This window comes from Anastrepha obliqua, chromosome 6 (genome assembly GCF_027943255.1).
Source record: "Anastrepha obliqua isolate idAnaObli1 chromosome 6, idAnaObli1_1.0, whole genome shotgun sequence".
NCBI classification, from domain to species: Eukaryota; Metazoa; Arthropoda; class Insecta; order Diptera; family Tephritidae; genus Anastrepha; species Anastrepha obliqua.
In genome coordinates, this window is record NC_072897.1 from 36,741,773 (window position 1) to 36,759,757 (window position 17,985).

Sequence of the window (17,985 nt, forward strand, 5' to 3'; positions counted from 1 at the left end):
AAATACGAAAGTCACTATACCAGGAGAGATACAAATTGCCAATACTTACATGCGGTATTATCCCGGGCCCAAATGTATACTTTGTTTTGCGATAAATACAAAGCCAACGTAGTTAGTGTTTCCTCATACAGTGGTATTTTTAAAAGTAAGTTACATCTTTAAGGCCTTTTTACACGATATGGTTTGTACATATGACTTGTCATTCTTTCTACACTCACGTATTGTCGTATGACTTCCAATGCTTTAAGTAGTTCAATTTATTTGCTTTTTTCTTACAATAAATAAATAACTCCAAAAAATGTTGCCAACAAATTAAGGAATAGGTTAATGTAGTTATGTGTCAGGCGAAAATAGAATCGTTTCTATTTTGTATCTGCATTTTTCTAAATAGACATACATATACATATGACAAAACATATAGTGTAAGAAGCCTTTTACGCTTCTTATAATTATTTAATTAAAAAATGTTTTACAGCCTGTTCTACGTGCGAAAAATTTAAAGCTAAAATTGCTATTGCTAAACAGGAATCCGATGATATTCTACTACGTGATTTAGAAAAGGAACTTTTAGCCCATCAGAGTAAAGCAGATTTTGCATATGAGTCAAAAAGAAATGAAAAAACTTGCTCTTCCGATGATCCCAAAGTTAAAGTGTATACTTTTGATTTGCAGCAGTGCTTGCCTACCCCATACTTAAGAAACTCAATAAGTTTTTACAAAAGGCAGCTTTGGACCTATAATTTAACCGTACAACTGGCACCCCACATTGCTTTATGTGGCATGAGGCACTTTCTGCCCGTGGCGGCAATCAAATCGCATCATGCTTATTCAAACATATAAACAATCTTCCACAAGTTAATCATGCAATCTTTTACAGTGATTCCTGTATGGGACAAAATAAGAATTCATTCGTGTGTGCAATGTTCACATTGGCTCTTGAAATTAACCCCACTTTAGAAATTAATGATCACAAATTTTTAGAACCTTGACACACGCACATGGAATGCGATGTGGATCACGCTGTGATAGACACAAATATATCATCCACGTGACTGGTACAATTTTATAAGAAGTGTACGTTGCAGAAATCCGTTCAACGTAATTGAAATGAACTTACAAGATTTTTTTTGATTTCCAGCTTTTCTTAAAAACAAAGCTAATGTGGAGAACCAATAATCTAGATGGGGGAAAATTCGTTTGGAAAGATATTAGATGGCTAAGATTTACAAAGAGAAATTTTGCAAAAATTCTTTATAAAACCACTTTAGACGAATATGCTCCTTTTAAAACATTGAACTTGTTACAACGTGGTGTAAATAGCAATAAGCGACATATCAATGCTAACACAAGACATTAAGATCAGCTCAAAAAAGAAAAAGGATCTCCTTGATTTACTTCTTCTTCTTCTTAATTGGCGCGATAACCGCTTACGCGATTTTGGCCGAGCTTAATAAAGCGCGCCAGTCGTTTCTTTCTCGTGCTAACCGGCGCCAATTGGACACACCAAGTGAAGCCAAGTCCTTCTCCACCTGATCTTTCCAACGCAGAGGAGGCCTTCCTCTTCCTCTGCTACCACCAGCTGGTACCGCATCGAATACTTTCAAAGCCAGAGCGTTTGTATCCATTCGGACGACATGGCCCAGCCAACGTAGCCGCTGGATCTTTATTCGCTGCGCTATGCCTATGTCGTCGTAAAGCTCATACAGCTCATCGTTCCATCGTCTGCGATATTCGCCGTTGCCAACGTGCAAAGGTCCAAAAATCTTACGCAGAATCTTTCTCTCGAACACTCCAAGCGTCGCTTCATCGGATGTTGTCATCGTCCAAGCTTCTGCGCCATACGTCAGGACGGGCATGATGAGAGTCTTGTAGAGTGTTAGTTTTGTTCGTCGAGAGAGGACTTTACTGCTCAGTTGCCTACTTAGTCCAAAGTAGCACTTGTTGGCAAGAGAGATTCTACGTTGGATTTCAAGGCTGACATTGTTATAGGTGTTAATGCTGGTTCCCAAATACACGAAGTCTTTTACAACCTCAAAATTATAACTGTCTACAGTGACGTGGGTGCCGATACGCGAGTGCGCCGACTGTTTGTTTGAAGACAGGAGGTACTTCGTTTTGTCCTCGTTCACCACCAGACCCATTCGCTTTGCCTCTTTATCCAGTTTGGAGAAGGCAGAACTAACAGCGCGGTTGTTAAGGCCGATGATATCGATATCATCGGCATACGCCAACAATTGTACGCTCTTATAAAATATTGTGCCTGAGCGATTAAGTTCTGCGGCTCGTACGATGCTCTCCAACATCAGGTTAAAGAAGTCACACGACAGTGAGTCACCCTGTCTGAAACCTCGTTTGGTATCAAACGGCTCGGAGAGGTCCTTCCCAATTCTGACGGCGCTGCTGGTGTTGAGCAACGTCATCTTACATAGCCGTATTAGTTTTGCGGGGATACCAAATTCAGACATAGCGGCATACAGGTAACTCCTTTCTGTACTGTCGAATGCAGCTTTGAAGTCGACGAAAAGATGGTGTGTGTCGATTCTCCTTTCGTGGGTCTTTTCCAAGATTTGGCGTATTGTGAATATTTGGTCGATGGTAGACTTTCCAGGTCTGAAGCCACACTGATAAGGTCCAATCAGTTGGTTGACGGTGGGCTTCAGCCTTTCACACAATACGCTCGCTAGAACCTTATAGGCGATATTTAGAAGACTAATCCCGCGGTAATTGGCACAAATTGCAGGATCGCCCTTCTTATGGATTGGGCAGAGCACACTTAAATTCCAATCGGCAGGCATGCTTTCATCCGACCATATTTTGCATAGGAGCTGATGCATGCACCTTACCAGCTCCTCGCCGCCATGTTTGAATAGCTCAGCCGGGAGTCCGTCGGCGCCCGCGGCTTTGTTGTTCTTTAGGCGCGTTATGGCTATTCTCACCTCGTCATGATCGGGTAACGGAACTACAATTCCGTCGTCATCGATTGGGGTATCGGGATCTTCACATTCTCTATGACATGCGCAGCTGTCACTGTTTAACAGGTTCGAGAAGTGTTCCCTCCATAATTTAAGATTGCTCTGTACGTCAGTCACCAGATCGCCGTCTTTGTTCTTACAGGAAAACGCCCCGGTCTTAAAACCTTCTGTAAGCCGCAGAACTTTCTGGTAGAATTTTCGGGCGTTGTTCCTATTGGCCAGCATCTCAAGCTCCTCGCACTCACGTATTTCGGCCTCTCGTTTCTTCTGTCGGATAATACGTCTCTCTTCCTTTTTCAGCTCTCTGTAGCGATCCCACATGGCTCGCGTTGCGCCCGATCGCAGCGTGGCTCTATAGGCGGCATCTTTTCTTTCTGCTGCAGCATGACACTCCTCGTCGTACCAATTGTTTTTTCGGGCTCGCCGGAATCCGATTTCTTCTTCGGCGGCGGTACGTAGGGAACGAGAAATGTTGCTCCATTGCTCGCGTATGCCGATTTGTTGGGCAGTGCTTTCGGAGAGCAGGAGTGAGAGTCGAGTGGCGAATCTTCTGGCTGTCTGTTGTGATTGCAGCTTTTCGATGTCGAACATTCTTTGCGTAGGTAGATGCACGTTTTTTGCTGCACAGAGGCGGGTGCGCAGTTTGGCTGCAACAAGGTAATGATCCGAGTCGATGTTGGGTCCTCGGATCGTACGTACATCTAATACACTAGAAGCGTGTCTTCCATCTATCACAACATGATCGATCTGGTTTCGCGTTTTTCGATCAGGAGACAGCCAGGTAGCTTGGTGTATTTTCTTATGCTGGAATCTGGTGCTGCAGACTACCATGTTTCGGGCCCCGGCGAAGTCGATCAGCCTCTGTCCGTTACCGGATGTTTCGTTGTGCAGGCTGAATTTTCCGACTGTGGGACCAAAAATTCCCTCCTTGCCCACCCTGGCGTTGAAGTCGCCAAGCACGATTTTTATGTCGTGGCGGGGGCAGCGCTCATAGGAACGTTCCAGGCGCTCATAGAAGGAATCTTTGGTCGCATCGTCCTTCTCTTCCGTCGGGGCGTGGGCGCAAATTAGCGATATGTTGAAAAATCTGGCTTTGATGTGGATTGTTGCGAGACGCTCGTCCACCGGAGTGAACGACAGTACTTGGCGACGAAGTCTCTCTCCCACAACAAATCCGACACCGAATTTGCGCTCCTTTACATGGCAGCTGTAGTAGACGTCGCAAGGTCCTATGTTTTTCTTACCTTGCCCCGTCCATCGCATCTCTTGGATGGCAGTGATGTCAGCCTTTACTCTCACGAGGACATCAACCAGCCGGGCAGAGGCACCTTCCCCATTAAGGGACCGGACATTCCAGGTGCATGCCCTCAAATCATATTCCTTATTTCGTTTGCAGGGGTCGTCATCAGTAAAGGCAGTTCTCATCCGAGGCTTTTTTAATCTTTTCATTGGGGGGGATTTTTAAGTGGCGGGTCCCAAACCCAGCGCACAACCAGCTATCCTGGAATGTTTCGCCTTCTCACGTTAGCTCACTCCCGAACGGGTGTTCGGAAGCTAACCAGAGGATACGTGGGCTAATCCCGGACGTTGTGAGCTGCTTGAACCATATGTAGAAGAATCGTCCTGGTCACTCCCAAGTGAATGGCGATCAGTAACTTTCCCCACTTGCGTGGACTTCTACACATGGAACCATCCTCCTACCATTTGTAAATCCATGCTTTCATCCTTTTTATAAAAGTTTGTTAACAGATAACTCAACTGATGTACATCCAGATTTAGTAGAAGGTGAATCAGAAACCGAATAACTTCGACTGATATACATATTATACTTATACTTTTAAATAAATAAATATTACATATAAATATTACAAAAATAACTTTTCGGAAAATGTCATTTAGTTTAAAATAATGAATTTGTAAAATTCTTTTTTTTTAAATAAACCCGTATTAGTGAAATGGACTAACTCTTTATCTTGATAAATTTATATATGCAATAGTTCCTTAACTTAATATGTGCCACACAAACAGCAACCAATTCTTTTACAATAAAAGCCTTAGTCAACATAGTCATTCTTATATCATATGTTATGTTTGCAATTAACACTTTTATTTCTTTTTATTAAATATCTCCTAAACAAAGGCAAGTTTCATTATAATTGTTTAACTGAGCATTGTGCTTGAAATGATCAATAATTATGTATTTACAGTTTTTTAAAGCTTCTTTCTACATTTCTCAGAAACGCTTCTGAATATAAAAAGCTATTTATCTCGGAAGCAAAGTTAACGACTTAGGCGATTATTGCTTATGACCACAGAATTATTGACATTATTGCCAAGACAAAATAGGCAAAGACGAGGACTAATTAATGGAATAGGAAGCATACAAGAATGGTTATTTGGGACTATGGACGACGAAGACAGACAAAACATACAAAAACAGTTGTTCAATATTGATGAAATTGTTAACAACAATAATCAACAAATTATAAATAATGACTATTTGAATATAACTATAAATCATTTAAAAATGGTAATTACAAATGACAGACAAAAAATTCAAGAAGAACTAAATTCTATAAGTAAGTTTGTAGAAATAGAAAATAATAAAAGTAGATATTTAGAGCAATTAAGTAATATACAACTAATAAATAGTAGAATAGAGCATTTGCAAGATAATGTAATTTCTGCAAAACATGATTTGGTACATCCAAGTATTCTAACCAGTAACGAAATAAAAAAATACAATATCGATTATAATAAGTTAAAATATATACAGTGTGGTACAACATTTGTTAATAGGACATACTTAGTTTTAGGAGTAAAAATACCTAAAAATTTCATAATTGTTAAATTAAGAACTATTGTTCCACTACCCAATATTCACAATAACGAAATAGATGCTATTATAGAAAAAAGCTTCGAGTTTGAAAATAAAACATATAGATTTGAAGAAAATAAGCATTTAAAAGACTTAAAATTAAGCACTCATTGTATAATAAAAAATAACTGTCAACTAGTAAGTAACAAAGATTTTGAAATTATACAACTAGATATAGACACAATTATAATTAAGAATGCAATGAATGTCAGTGTTAATGAAACTTGTAATTCCGAAAAAGTTATGTTAAACGGAAATTATTTAAAAAATTTCAGTAACTGTTCAATAAGAATTAAAGACTATTACTTTTCAAACACTATCGAAAATATAAAAGAAAAACAAATTATCGAAAATCCAAATAGAGATCAGAATTTTACACATAAATTATCCTTTCAAGAAATTGAATTACAACAAAAAAATAATGTACAGAATATTAAAGCGTTAGATTATCATACAAAATTAACATATGGATGTAACTTTTTTATAATAATTGTAGTACTTATTTTAATTGTGTTAATTCTAACTAAACATAAACAGATAAAAATAAAATTAAATAAAAGAATTCAGGAGAATTCTAATCTAAGGGAGGGAGAAGTTATATATATAAAACCAAGCACTAACACTATAGATGAATTCATTGCAAATATAATTAAAGACAAAGTGTAATACTAAACCTATTTCCGATTTATTTACAGAAATTACGATTAAATTCATAAATCAAAATTATTTTTCGGTCGCAATTCCCAAATTAACTAACTTCACTGTCTGCTTACAATAAATATTGTCAAATCGGCATTTCCGTTCCCACACGAAAATGTAATATTAATAAGTAACACAACAATTTTTTATAAACCAATGTAATTAGCAAGTAAGAAAACAAAATTGTAAAATATACCGAGTAAGCAAATATGTATACATATGTAAGCTTTGATTTTACCTTAAGTAAAATAATAAAGTTAGTCTTGTTCCTCCCGTTCATTGGAATAGTTGTCAAACTTAACTAAACTGAAATAATATAGAATAAATAAAGTTTATAAGTAAAATAAAAAGAATACAAATTTAGTTTTTTTTATGTCAACCGCGATCCGGAAACGTAAATGGCGCAGTCGGTAGGATCCTTTAAGCAGTAAAAAGGATCCATTGAAACGAAATACGGGCAGTGAAAAAAATAAAAAGTTTTATAAACACCCAAAATTAATCCTGCGAATCCGTAGCCAACTCAGGAGTTGACCGGACCCTCCAGGGTATAACTTAACATACGTTAACTAAAATAAAAAAAAATAGTGCAGTGAACATTTAGGCAACGTGAACACCACTAAAAAGAAAAAATAGTGCAGTGAACATTTTTGCAACTTGAACACCACTAAAATAAAAAAAATAAAAAAAAAATAAAAAATTGTTATAGTGCAGTGAATATTTACAATAGACACCACTATAATTTTTTCTAAAACTGTATTCCAAGAGGCAACAATCCTTTGACAAACGGAGAAGAATGGAAGAACAGGCTCACATTGCATCCGTCAGCGTGGCCGAAGAACTGGCCAGAAAGGATCAACAATTAGAACGCTTACGCCAAGCATACTTAGACCTACAACAACAAACACACCAGTTACAGCAACAAAAGCAAAACCTGGAACAACACCATATACAGGACAACAGCAAAAGAGACAACATTTTTAAGATGATAAATCACTTGCCAACTTTTACCGGTACAGGAGAAGTGACGGTAAACAGTTTCTTCAGCAGCATCGAATATTTGCTTTCAACAATTTCATACGAAAATCTAAAAAAAGAAGGGGTCCGAATAATATTTTATAAAGTTATCCAAGGACAAGCCAAGGACGTCCTCATCAATATACCTACACCAGACAACTGGAATTTAATAAAGGAGACACTAAAATTGAGGTACCGACCCAACGTGGAACCACACCATCTATATAAAATAATAGCCAACCTAAAGGTACACTCGGTAAGTGAACTTATAATAGAATTACAAAACATTAAGTATAAGGCAGACGAACTAATCATATATTACCAAGACGACCATTACATTGACTTATCGAACATAGATAGCCTTTTAGTCAATACCGCGAAGGAAATGACGCAAGGTGTATTGTTAGACAAAATTTATGAGGTGGACAATATTAATGACATACTTAGAATTTTGACGAGAAGAAGGTTCGAAGATACTTGTATTAGGCCAGAATACAGGAAATTCAAAAATACTAAATACGATTCAAATATGAACCAAAGCTACAAGAATAAACATAATAATTATACACAAGAACGTATAGAAAACTACAATCGTAATAATTATAATAATAACAATAGGAATAATAATAATTGGAATAATTGGAATAAACAATTTAATAATTCAGGACGCTATAGAGTTCCACAAACTAATAATAATAACAATTATAATAACCCATCAGGCAACTTCCAGCGTTTCGGGCAGGTAGGACACCCTAGGCCAAATTTCAACCAAAATAGATGGAATCAACCTAGGCAAAACCTAAACGAACCCATGGACGTTGATAATATAGAACCTTATGGTGTACACAATATCCAGAGGGTCGGGCAGGTAGGACACCCTAGGCCATGTTTCAGCCAAAATCGCTTGGAACAACCTAGGCAAGACCTAAACGCACCCATGGAATCCAGAAATGATGTACAAAACTATAAGTTAAATGAAATAATAGAAAATTCTGAACTAAAAGAATGTAAGTACGACGGAGGTCAATTTAAACGAACCCCAAACAATCAAAATAATTTTTTTTGTGAACGACCTCAGATTTTTTACCCATCATAAACATTAAAATAAGAGGAAAAATATATGACGCATTAATAGACACAGGGGCGAGTATTAGTTTAATAGACAGTAACATTAAAGATTTTAGAAAAAATTTATTAAAGGAACCAATAAAGTTTAGTACCATTCACAAAAAAGATTTTATTAGACATGAAGCTGTGACGGATGCACCTGACGAATTTAATATACCCCATTATGCGAAGATTAGATGGAAAGTAGCTGAATTAAAGGGACGAAGATATAAATTTATAATAGGAATCGACTTGTTAAATTGTTTTAGAATAATGGTAAATTTGGAAGACGGATATATCTCATTTAATGATAAAGTAACATATTTTTTAATAAACCCATATAATAATTTGGAGATTTGTGCATTAGAAGCCATAGAATTTTATAGTGAACTTCAAAACAGAATTCAGTTAGAGCACTTGAATGAAGAAGAAAAAAGAGAAATTTTAAAAATGTTAAGTAGATTCCAGAAATTATTCTTTAAAGAAGGAGATAGATTAACTAGTACAATGAAAATACAGCATGAAATTAGGACAACAACCGAAGAAAAAATAAATTCAAAACTATACAAATATCCACCCCAACATGAGACAGAAGTGAGAAAACAAGTAAGGGAAATGGAAGCACAGGGGATAATCAGGAAAAGTTCTTCGCGTTATGCAAGCCCTTTGATAATAGTACCTAAAAAAATCGATAATTCAGGAGAAAAGAAATATAGACTCGTGGTGGACTACAGGAAGCTAAATGAAATAACTATCGATGATAAATTTCCACTGCCAAATATAGATTCCATTCTGGACAAACTGGGCAGGGCGCAATACTTCACCACTCTGGATTTAGCGAAGGGTTATCACCAGATTTTGGTGAGGGAACAAGATAGAGAGAAGACCGCATTTGTGACACCACATGGATTATATGAATTCGTAAGGATGCCCTTCGGTTTAAAAAACGCCCCAGCGACGTTCCAAAGGCTGATGAATGAGACCCTAAGAGAATTCATAAACAAAACTTGCGTAGTATATCTAGATGATATATTAATATTCAGCACCTCATTGAAAGAACATATAAGGGCGATCACGGAGATTTTTACGGCATTAAAAAAGTGAATTTAAAAATTCAAATAGACAAGTGCAATTTTTTTAAAAAAAGAGACGGAATTTTTGGGACATATTCTGACAAAAGACGGACTTAAACCAAACCCTAACAAAATTAAAATAATTCAGGAAATCACGTTACCAAAAACAGAGAAACAAATTAAAAGTTTCCTTGGGCTCACCGGATATTATAGGAAATTTATAAAAGATTACGTGAAGGTAACCCAACCTATTACGAAATATCTAAAGAAAGGCATAAAAGTAAACGTAAACGACCCAACATATATAGAAGCATTCGAAAAGCTAAAATTATTGATTGGTAGTCATCCCATTTTAAGATATCCAGATTTTGAAAAAATGTTCACATTAACCACAGATGCCTCCAATTATGCAATTGGAGCCGTTCTATCACAAGAAGGACATCCGGTTTGTTTCATTTCAAGAACCTTGAATAATCATGAAAGAAATTACGCAGCAACGGACAAGGAATTTTTGGCAATATTATGGAGCGTTAATTACCTAAGACCCTACCTCTACGGGAGAAAATTTAAGATCTTAACGGATCACCAACCAATTAAGTTTTTACATGCAAAGTACAAAGGAAGGGACATGTCGCCAAGACATCAAAGATGGATTTTAAAATTAGGTGAATATGATTTTACGATCGAGTATATTAAAGGAAAAGAGAATAGAGTCGCGGACTTCCTGAGTAGATTGGAACATGTTAATGAAGAAAATGTTCGGAAAAACTGGGATAATGAATCAGATTTTGATATAATAGATAATGTGGAGGACGAAAATGTTTCAATGGTAACAATCCATTCAGCAGATGAAAATTTGCACGATAACTTCTACATTAAGGAAGAAATAGTAAACAAGTATAAGACACAAATTATATTAACAAACAATAAAGTTGAAGAATTACAGGAATTACATAGAAAAAGGATAATATATATAGCGGAAAGTGATTTTGAAGTAATGGGATAAATATTTAGAAAGTATATCACTAAAGGTAAAGTAGGAATATTTTCTGAACTTTCAGACAGAAGCTATAACATAGTTCAAGAAAAATTGATAAAAATGTTTTCTAACAATAAACAAAACAATTTAACTAAATGTACTGCAAGGGCTAGAGATATAGAAACAGAAGTAGAAGCAGTCAAGCAAATATCATTGTATCACGTAAGGGAAAGCATGCATTCAGGGATAATCGAAACATATAACCAACTTAAGAATAAAATTTACTATCCAAAACTCGTGGAGGTAATTCAATTGGTGATTAATCAATGCGAGATATGCCAAGAAGTCAAGTACGATAGAAAACCAATAAAACCTAAATTTTTAGTCACAGAAACACCCTCAGACAAAAATGAGATCGTTCATATAGACACGTATGTAATGAAAAGGAATTATTTTCTAACGGTAATAGACAAATTTTCTAAATTTGGGGCGGCATACCCGTTAAACGATAGAAACCACGTTACTCTTATCGAGCAATTAGAAGATCATTTTGCCAAAATAGGAAAACCAAAGAAAATAGTGGCAGACAATGAATTTAACACAATCCGAATAAAAGAATTTTTAGAAAAAGAGAACATTGAGTTACATCTAACTAAACCCAACAGTCACACGGGTAATGCAACATAGAGCGTTTGCATAACACAATAGCCGAAAAATTCAAGATATAAATATAAATTAGAGAAAAATATTCCAATAAAACAATTGATTCAAAAAGCAATTAGAAGTTATAATGAGCGCCACCACTTAAGCATTAAATGCACACCTAGTGACGTACATTTGGGAAAAATTGAAAATGGTACAGTGAAAAGGAATGTAGAGGAAAATAAAAGAAAAATAATTGAAAATTAAACAGATCTAGGGAAGAAGGTAGGGAAGAAGGATTCATTAAGAACTACAAGGCAGTTAGGCATAAAGAACAACCAAAATATAAAAAATCCAAATTAGAGAGAGTGCATCATTGCAACATCAAACGGCCTCTTAAATTTACAGCTATGGACAATACTGACGATACTCTTATGGACACAACCGATTAAAGGAATAATGAATACCAAACGAATTACAGAATAAAAAGGATTTGTAGACATTTATATCAATAGTCAGGAAATAGTTCAGGAGACGGGCATAATATTACATATCATAAATTTGCATGATATCAAAACCATTTTGGACAACATGACAGAAAATATAAAATTAATGAGGATTGATAATAAAGAAATGCTTAATTTAGAACTAAGTGACGCTAAAAATAAATTCTGTGGTCATAAGCAATAATCGCCTAAGTCGACTTAAGAAAGAAATGAATTATGTATACTAGCATATTCAACTAATAAAACTGTATATTTACGCGAAGTTCCTATCACTCTAACTATTTTTTTAGTGTAAATATTAATAAAAACATATTAGCCTAACTCGCAACGAAGCGCTATTGCATTTACTATATGAGTCTAAGTATACTTAAGAAGATGGTCAATTACAATAATGTTATATTTAAATGGCCTATAATAACTTAAGTTGTTTTTGCACCTACATTTTTTTTAAGTTTGTCATACACAAGAGAGCTGACATAAGAGCCAAAGTGAAGGTGAGTGTTTATTACAAGTTGAAAATATATATAAGCATGCACTATCTCTTCAAAAGTTGTTAATGCATTTTTGTTGTGAGTTTTTAAGAGAGCTATATCTTCATACGCGACAAATGCGAATGACATATGCTCTTATTCTTTTTGCAAAGTGCAGTTAGATTGGTATGCCTAAAGCGCCATTTTAAAATCATTTGAGTTAAGCAATTTCCTGTGATTAATGCAGAGGTTATAAGAGGTCAGAAAAAAAAGTTTCGGTAAAATTGAATATTTTCTGAACTAAAAAAATTTAATAAAGTAATTAATAAAAATATTTAAAATTAATGAATTGGAAAACGAAGTAAATGTAACAGGTAAGATTGAACAAACAAATAGCTTTGCTAAGTTGCTTAAATTTTTGCAATTAATAGGTTATGATGAAAGCAGTCACCTCTCGTTTTTAGAGGGCAGTGGGGCTGATTTACTAACAAATGTTTCTAATACTCCACTATGCAGTGAGAATGAGGCAGATAAATCAAATTTACAGGAAAATCTCCGTTTTGACAGTGATGACTCAGTCCTAGATTCCGACTATGAGGACTCAACTTCTACTAATAATGGAAATAGTAGCAATTTAGATGATGATGAACTGCTCAACGAGGCCCCGACTACATCCCAAAGAGCTTATTCGAGGAAACAATCGTGCACAAGACGGAACTTGGGAAAGGCATACGTTAATGTAAAGGATGTTGTTGTGTCGGAAAGAAAATTGAGACCTCTTATTATTGATTGTCGCATGAAGTGCAAATCAAAGGTTCCGCTTGCATTTCAGAAAAGCATTTTTAATAAATATTAGTCGTTGGGTACGTACAATCAGAGAATTTTGTTCATTGATAGAGTGCCAGTTTCGTCAAAACTGTTTTGAAGAAGAAATTACACTATCCTAACAGTGACCTTGTTGATAAGCGTGGATCAGGTGGAGGAAAAAATATACTTACGGATGATAAAGTTCAACTTGTAAAGGACTACATAAACAGCTTTCCAAAATACGAAAGTCACTATACCAGGAGAGATACAAATTGCCAATACTTACATGCGGTATTATCCCGGGCCCAAATGTATACTTGAATTGAATTGAATTTGAAAAGGTCGAGCCAAGGAGCACCAGGAGATTTGGTGGCTCCTAAAACACTCAGGCTAAAAAGCCCATTGTATTTAAAGCTCTGGAAAGGGGGTAGATAGTCAAGGAGGGAGGGAGAAAAGTATCAGAGAAAGAGATAGGAAAGAATAGAGACAGAGATAGAGATAGTTAGTCCTGTGAGAATTTTCCAGATTCTTTGGCAAATCTGTAAATATCCTCCAGTTTTAGAGAACGAATATTACCCATTCCCATGACATCGGAACCCAATACCCGTAGTCGCGCTCTAGCAAAGGCAGGACACTCACAGAGAAAGTGCTCAGTGCTATCCGCCTCCTCCAAGCATGACAGGCATACCGGGTCCTCGATGATTCCAATGGTAGTCATATGCTGACCCCATGGGTTGTGTCCTGTAATGATGCCGACCATCAACCGAATGTCTTTCCTTCTAAGTTTTAGTAGAAAGTTTGACAGTTTTCTGTTCGGACTTGTCACAAAACACTTTGCAGTTCTGCAGCGTTCTAGACCGGACCATCGCTCTTTATGTAGATTGCCTACATAATCGTTGATCCAGTTCTTGATTCCTGCGGGACTGATTCCGATTATTGGCTCTGGCCCCTGTGGGGGCACCGCTGATCCACGGTTGGCCAATTCGTCGGCAATTTCGTTTCCTTGAACACCGGAGTGTCCCGGAACCCATATAAGTACAAGCCTGTTTTGTCTTGCGACAGAATTAAGCTTCTTCTCACATTCTTGAACAATCTTTGAGGTTTGCTTCGCGTTCTCCAGGGCCTTCAATGCAGCCTGACTGTCACTGAAGACTCCAATCTGTTTCCCGCTCCATCTCCTCTCGATTATCCATTCGGCTACTTTTAGGATGGCAAAAACTTCTGTTTGGAAAACAGTTGCCATTCCCCCCATAGCGTAGTGATACTTATTACTATCGTTTAAGTACCATCCGGCTCCAGACCCTATTTCAGTCTTGGACCCATCGGTAAAGAAAATATCCGTCAAACCTCCCTGCATGCCTCCTGGATTGCTCCATTGCTCACGCAATGGAAATCTGACATCAAATTTCCTTCCGAATGAAACTGTGGGTATCAGGTCATCTTTAGGTGCCAAAAACAGTGGACACTACTCCGACAGCAACTTAAAGATTTCTCTGTGTCCCGAAGTTCCATCTTCGTGCCAGAGACCATATTTATGGAGTCTGCACATTGCTTTTATTGCTTCCTGTTGTATCTTAAGATCCAGGGGGAGCAAATCGAGCATAGCATTTAGGGCATCTCCAGAGGTTGTACTCATGGCACCCGTGATGCATAAACATACACTTCTTTGCAGCCTGTATAGTTCCCGGATTGTGGACTTAACCATGCTCCGTCGCCACCAGACCACAGAAGCGTAAGTGATGATTGGTCTGATAAGTGCCGTGTATATCCATAGGACCACAGCAGGTTTCAGACCCCAAGTTTTGCCAAAGGCTCTACGGCATTGCTGAAAAATCTTCAATGCACGATTCACCTTCAGTGAAACGTGTGTCTCCCAAGTCAGCTTCTTATCCAAAATTACTCCTAGATATTTAACTTCGTTGGAAAGACCAAGTGTCACACCTTTCAGTGTTGGAAGACTGAGTCCATCCAATTTCCGTTTTCTCGTAAACAAGACTATGGTTGTTTTGTTCGGATTAACGGAAAGACCTTGTCTCATGCACCAATCATCGATTTTGTCAAGAATCCTCTGCACTTTCGTGCAAAGCCTCCTTAAGGATTTATCCGATGTTAGCGCACAGACGTCGTCCGCATATGCTTGGACATGAAAGCCGAGTTCCTGCATCTCCACTAATAGGGAGTCTACGACGAAGCACCACAGCAGCGGAGAAAGAACACCCCCTTGGGGACATCCTTGCTTGGCCCTGACTGTGATTTGCTCGTCATCGCTCCCACCAGCGGTTAACAGCCTCTCAGAGAGCATGGAGTATATCCATTTTATAATGGCTTGATTAACTCCGTGTCGTTCGGCAGAAGAACATATCGAGCCGAAAGTGGCATTATCAAAAGCCCCCTCAATGTCCACGAACACGCCCATTGTGTATTCGTCAGCTTCCAGCCCAGCTTCAATCTTGCTAACAAGATCGTGTAAGGCTGATTCACATGATTTTCCACTCTGGTAAGCGTGTTGATTTCTACTAAGTGGACTTCTCGGCAATACCCCCACTCGAATATGTTTCTCCACCACTCGTTCCAGACTTTTCAACATGAACGATGTCAAACTGATTGGTCTAAAACTTTTTGCTAGGGAATAGTCATCTTTTCCTGGTTTCGGAATAAATACTACTCTTACGCGTCGCCATTGGGATGGTATATAACCAAATGCAAGACAGGCTGTAAAGATCCTTTTCAGGGCCTCAATCAGCCTGTCTCCTCCTTTTTTAAGCATTGCTGGATATATTCCGTCAGGTCCAGGGGACTTAAAGTTTTCAAAGGAAGATAAGGAAAACCTTATCGATTCCCTTGTCACTATCCGACTAGCAATATACCAGCTGTACCTAGAGGTTCCACCATTGCCACCGTTGTTGTTCATGCCACTCTCACCTTCAGAGAGAGTTCCACTACCCGGAAAGTGGGTTTCGAGTAAAGCATTAAACGTTTCCGATTTGGAAATGGTGTATGAACCATCAGGTTTTCGAATGGAATCCAGCCTTACTGAGCGGTCTAAATGAAGGACCTTACAAAGTCTCGCTGTTTCCCTCATTTCTTCGACGTTACTGCAGAAATTTCTATAGGATTCAAGTTTGGCTTGCCGTACTTTCTTCTTATATTCTCTCTGTGTAAGTCGATGATTGGCCCAGTCCTCTTCTGTTTTGGTCTTCAAGGCCTTATTAAGAAGTTTCCTGGACCGTACACGAAGCTTCGACAGTTCAGGGTTCCACCAAGGAACCGCTTTCCCCTGTCTGCTTTGCCTGAGTGGACACAGTTCCTCGAAGCAATTGATTAAAGTACCTTCTAATTTCTTAGTCGCATCTTCAATCATTTCTGCTGATTTGAGTTTTTTCAGGTTTGGTAATCGCTCTGTTACAAGCTCACCATACCTGTCCCAGTCCACATTTCGAGGATTCCTACCGGAAGGTATTGATATTGTGTCAATTCCCAGTCGGAATTCGATAAGACGATGATCAGAAAGAGAGTCCTCTTCCAAAACTCGCCATCGGTTGATTTGATTTCCAACTGACCTATTGGTAAGTGTTAAATCAATCACCTCTTGTCTCCTTCTGGTCACAAAAGTTGGTTTGTTACCAGTGTTTTGAATGACCAAATCGGATGACAGGATAAAATCCAGTAACTTGAGACCTCTGGGGTTGCATTTGCTGCTTCCCCACACAATGTTCTGTGAATTTGCGTCACAGCCCACTATTAGCCCCAGATTATTGGATTCTGCGTACTTGACCACTTCTCTTAGCTCCCTCGAAGGAGGTGGCTGTACAGAGTCATAGGGTAGGTAGGCCGAAACTATGATAGCTTCGACACTGTTCCCACTTTTCCAGTACTTTATTTTTGCAGCAACGATATCTCCAGAGCATAGCTCTTTTAACATCGTGTGTTCGGTCAACCTCGGCATGATAATACATGCTCGCGGTCTCACATTCCCTTCACAATGAAGTATTTGTCCCCACGACATAGCACTTAGACCACATATACGCTTGTGACATACCCATGGTTCTTGTATAAGTATTATGTGTGGGTTTGTTTGCAGTTTTGCATGCCTACGGCACAAGAGAGCCGTAGACGCTTTGCTATGCTGCAGATTAATCTGTGTAAATATTACTTCAGTCATGAGACTGAGTATATTTACGCTTTGTCCTCCACCTTATCCTGGACGCGGAACTGGATCCGCCCCAGATGTAGGTGAGGACGGCAACCGTACTTCGACTTAAGCACCTTGAGGGACCCAAGATCGATACCCAGTACCAGGTGGGAACCCGTCTCCGAAGTGGTAGCGGATTTCTGCCTGGTGCAGGAGTATACTCTCCAGAGAGTCGTGTCAAGATCCTTGTTCTGAACACGGATGCGTTTGAGGAGTTCTGCTGAATTACAGGAAGGACCCGGAATCCAGACACTCGCTCGTACCAGCCTTTCTTTGCTACTCTCAACAAGAATAAACTTGCTGTTTTCGCAGGCTGGAATCTTTGCTATAGCTTTTTCTAGCCATTCTCGGGAAAAAGCATTGGAACAGTGCACCTTTACGATGCCGTCCACCACGCTTTTCCCCTCGAACGTCGGCGCGTCTTTCGACTCACCGATAGCTTTCCAAAGATAGCTGTCAAGATAGTCTTGTTGCCCTTTGGACAGTAGACCATCTTGTTTGTCGGTATGTATCTCCACCGTCATTGCCTTTGCTGCCATTCTCGCGAATGATTCGCCAGACGTTGACGGAAGAGTGTCATTCGACATTTGAGGTCCCTTAGCCTCTGCCTTGTCAGGCAAAGGTTTGTCTGCCTTGGATTGGGTCG